Here is a 5,023-nt window from a genome sequence, read left to right on the forward strand (position 1 = left end):
GAGAGGACCAACCATCTGTGTGCCCAGGGCTGCCCTGGTATTAACGCTGAACGTCCCACATCCTGATCACCGTTAGTTCCAGGCAAATTGGGCCAGTTGGTCACCTAATTAGAGGTTACAAAGCAGGAAGTGGGTTTCAGCATCACCTTCTCCTTCCTGTTTCACTGATACCATGAGGTGCTAATGAATAAACCTGACTTGGTTTCTATAAGAGAGCCAGACATTGAGCTAATAGGTTTTGCTCCTATTTGGTAATTAAATTGAACCCTATACAGTCTGCATGTTTACCTTATTTTCCATTATATAATGACACCAAACATCACAATGATTTTTTAAAATTTGTGTCTTTATTAGTGGATTTCTAGGTGTTGAAATACTTTATAAAATACAAACAAAACCATTTGTAGTGGGAGCTGCTGTGATCGCCGTCTGCTGGGTGGGAGCATGTGCCTTCTTCTGTGGGCCTGGCCATGGGGCTGCAGCTCTCCCAGGAGGAGAGCATCGCCCTGCACATGAGCACCGAAATTGTGGCCGAGTTCTTCTCATTTGGAATCAATAGTATTTTATATCAGCGTGGTATATATCCACCTGAAACAGTTACTCAAGTGCAGAAATATGGACTCACCTTGCTTGTAACTACTGATCATGAACTTATAAAATACCTAAATGTGGTGGAATAACAAAAAGATAGGTTATAAAAGTGTTCAGTTCAGAAACTGGTGGTAGTCATCTCAAACAACTAAAGTGGTGAGGTCCTTGAAAGAGTCAGTTTGATGTTGAGTGTGACAAGACGGCAAAAGATGACAGTCCACCCACAGAGAAGTCTCAGGAAGCTACCCAGGATGAAATCCATTCAGTGATCAGACAGATCACAGCTACAGTGGCCTTTCTGCCACTGTTGCAAGTTTCCTATTCATTTGATCTGCTGATTTATACAAAGATTTGGTTGTACCTGAAAAATGGGAAGAGTCAGGACCACAGTTCGTTACCAATTCTGAAGAAATCCATCTTCATTCATTCACTGCTACAATCTACAAAGTAAACAGCACGGTGGTGCCCACATCCTCCACCAAAAGAACAAACAAAACAGAAAAAGAAAATGAAACAAGAATAGCATGATGGCCTACAAAATTCCTGTCAATGACTGAGGCTGAGATGAGGAAAACAATGAAACTGTAATTCTCAAATGTGGTTTGAAACCAAGTCAACTACGGTTGATATGTTTTATTTCATTTTTTTAAATGGGGAAAACCAACATTTACTTCACTAAACTGTGCATAATTGATCTTTTTTTTTTTTTTTTTTGGTTTTTATTTGACTTACCACAGAGTTGACATAATGAATTTATTGTACATTGTTCAAAAGGAACCAGCAGATTTTGTCAGCACTGTAATGTCAATTCCTTTGAAGGTGGTAACTGTAGATGGAAAAACGTTTGCTATAACGCTAGTAAATGCTTTCCTAAATCAGATATTTTGGTCAAGTAATCTGACTCAGAGAATAGGTAGGAAGATATTTAAATATAAGATATGGCAAAAGAAATCTGAATATTCAGAATCTTTGTTTAGGTCCTCAAAGTAACTAACAGTAATCCATAAGTAATGAAATATTGCTCTATTAGGTCCTTTCCATTTACTTCATTGTATAGTTCCCATATTGAAAAAATTTCCAATTATTTGATTTTAATTTATTTAATTTGAACCTATGAAGCAATGGATATTTCTACTGTTTAATTTCCTGAGATACAGAATGCTTAAAAATGTTTTTTGTGTGTTTTATAAAATCAAGCTTTAAATGAAAATGAGGAAATAAAGTTAAATTTGTTTCTTTTTTTCAACACTTGTACAAAGAATTTTATACTCCACATAATATTTAGAAAAGTTTACTCTGAAGTTCCATTACTAAGAGTTTGGGGTTAGAGTAGGTGGGAGACAATATCTCTCAGCTGTTACATTTTTTTTTTTATTGCAGTGTCAATGAAATTACATCATCCTTTGTAAAATCAACAAAATCCCTGATAACTTCTCTGGCCACTGAATATCTTATCATCTATAATCTTTCAACACATCTCTATTTGGTTGAAATGTATTCATCGATTGATGGACTGTACATCTATCTGTTTTGACAATTTACATTGTATTTTCCTCTGGGTTTACCTTTGCTATTTTATGGGCTTCAATAGGGTCAATGGTTCTCAAGTTGGATTGTAAGAAACCCCAGTTTTCCACACAGGATACAACTAGCCATTGGTCTAAAATCAGGTCATGGTAGAGCAGGTGCATTTCAATGGAAACAAAGCTAAACTTGGAACTGCACTCTGATCAAAGACTCACTAACACTGAATAAGTTGTAACCTGATAGGTAATGTCTTAAAGGTAAAAATAATAGTAATCCACCTCGAGCATTTGAAGGGTCATGCTCCCAGTTACTGTCCTTGAGATTACAAAAAGATAGTAGCAAACAGCTCATCCAACTACTTTATTTAATAGATGAACCCATAGGGAGGAAGTAACTTAGTCAAAGTGACACTGGTTTTAGTGACTGAACTTGTGGGAACTGGACAATAATGGGAGTCTTGCTGGAGCTTTACAATGGTCTGAAATCTGGTTTCAAGCCAATGAGTCAAGTATGAGGGTGACACCTTCATGAACTCAACAGCAAACATGTTCTAGGAGGAAATGAAAGATGATTCTATTTAGCACTATTTTTTTTGGCAAAAGATTTAAGAGTAGATTAAAGAAAATAAAGTTGGTGTAGTAAAAGAACTATGGAATACTCTTACAATTTCTTGAAGCTGTATAGTGAAACCAGAATATCCCCAGCTCCTCCAGCCTGTGAGTGGCAGTGCCATCACATGAGCATGATACTACAGCCTCACAGCTCTGAGATCCCCCTGACCCCCACACATATCTGCTCACACCAGCATTCAGTCCCTACCAAAGTGTCACCCTATTCTTGTGGCCAAGTCCCCAAGGACACATCCAGCAGACTCCAGCACAAGTCCACCCATACTTGGTCCTCTCTCTGGTGGTGGTGCCTTTCACTGCAATGCTCCTGTGCCCTTTGAGCCCTGGATACAAGGCCAAACTGCCCCCAGCAGCCTAGCTACTGCTGTTCTCCACCTCCTAGATGGGAGGGATGCCCCTCTCCCATTCTGGGTCACAGCAGATCACCTGGGTCCTGGTCCCCTGAAAGCCTATTGAATCCAAGTCAAGGCTGTTTTGTTCATTACTCATCCAATTTGACAGATCCAATTTGTTAGACAGTGTCAACTTGTAGTCAGGAACTCTGGGGTCATTCTGCCTCAGCCTGAATCCTGGCACCACCACTCATGGGCTGTGTGGTCTCGGTGCCGTAATCTAATTATGTTTCCCTGAATTTAAGATACAGATGGTGCCTGCAGTGTTGTCCAAATGACTAAATGACTTCATATTAAAGGGTTTAGCAAAGGCCTGGCAAGCAGTTCTCTGTACATGTGTTACTATTCTTTCTGTATGGTGACACTGGATGTGCTATTGCGAGCAAGACACATACTTGTCCTCAAGATGCTTGCAGTCTAGTGGGCCAATTGGATTTACGTCAACTATTTGTTAACAAATGAAGAATAAAAAGTATTGTTCTCAAAAACATTAAAGTCTACAAAGAAACAGAGGCTGGCTGATACACAAATAATTGTAATAAGGACAATAAAAAACAAATGTGCACAAGGTAGAAGGTGGCAGACACAGGGAGAATGACCAGGAAACAAAAATTGTAGTAATATGATCCAGGCTACATTGACCAAACACTCCATGGCGGAGCAGGCTAGGATCAACCCTGGGATATTCTACTCACCTGACTAAAGGCCATCAGCAATGGGAGCAGAAAGAAAGTGAATTTTGAGCTAAGGCAGTGGCAGTAGGAAAGAGCAGGCACAGAATGACTTGAGATATAGAATAAATAGGGCACAATGGTTACTTGGGTATACGAGTGGGGAAAGAGAGGTAGGAGGTGAGAAAGGGCATAAGCAAGATTGGGTAATTGACTGTGTGGGGGTGGAAAGGAGAAGGAGGAGCTGGCCCACATCAGCAACAGTTCCTGCTCTGGGCAGAGATGGTATCGCTGCTGTTGTGAAGACTACAGGGATGGCAGGGCAGCAGCACGTATTTTCAGCATGGGAAACAGGGAGAAGTAGGACACAGACCGAGTCCTTAAATTCCTAACTTTTTACATGGTTCACCCATATTGGAGAATAAACCCTTTGTCTGCCTGGGTCACTCAAAATTCCATCCTTTCTTATAAATTGTTTGCCCACTCAAACTGATTCCAGATCATCTTGGCGTTTATAACAGCCTGATATACTTATTTTCAGATGGTAAATCATATCTGCCTGTTAGCCTAGTGCTGGATGGAATGCAAGGAATTGGAGAGATTCAGTACGGATAGTTCTCCACCAAAAAACCCAGAAAAACAAAAAAGCCAACCTAAGCAAATCCTCTCAAACAGGATTGATACTTAATGATAAATATCGAAAACAAGTTTTGACTAGGACTTTATCTTAAACTAAAATTTACAAAAATAAGTTTAACACATTAAGCAATAATTGTGATTATGAACTAGTGCTTGAAACAAACAAAAATCAGTGAAGTGTGTTTTAAATGTTTAGACCAATATCATAAGACAGTCTGATACCACCTCACACGGAGGACAGTGGAGGGGTGAAGAAACAGACAAAGAAAGACACCCTGGGGAGGTACAGCTTCATCAGCTTTGGCTTGCATCTGAGCTATGCAGGTGTCTCCTATGGACTTACGTCCCAGCAGACATGTGCCAGCACCAGTAGACTACTAGACATTACTGAACAACTCAACTGCATCATACTTTTTAAGAGATCTGAATAATATAAAAAGTGATAAACTGAATAGAATGTTCCCCTTTCTGATGATTACAAAATGACCATGCCAGGGAATTTGTAGGGTGATTGAACTATTCTGTTTGGTCTTGTGGTGGTGGATGCATAACTATCCATTTGTCAAAGCCCACA

At 39.6% G+C, this 5,023-nt stretch overlaps 1 pseudogene; it reads left to right on the forward strand.

Moving 5' to 3' along the window:
- Positions 1 to 470: 470 nt before the first annotated feature.
- On the forward strand, positions 471 to 1,148 carry LOC134379741 (mitotic spindle assembly checkpoint protein MAD2A-like; annotated as a pseudogene).
- The last annotated feature ends 3,875 nt before the right edge of the window (positions 1,149 to 5,023 follow it).

Source organism: Cynocephalus volans, chromosome 6 (assembly GCF_027409185.1).
Source record: "Cynocephalus volans isolate mCynVol1 chromosome 6, mCynVol1.pri, whole genome shotgun sequence".
In the NCBI taxonomy this organism is placed as follows: domain Eukaryota; kingdom Metazoa; phylum Chordata; class Mammalia; order Dermoptera; family Cynocephalidae; genus Cynocephalus; species Cynocephalus volans.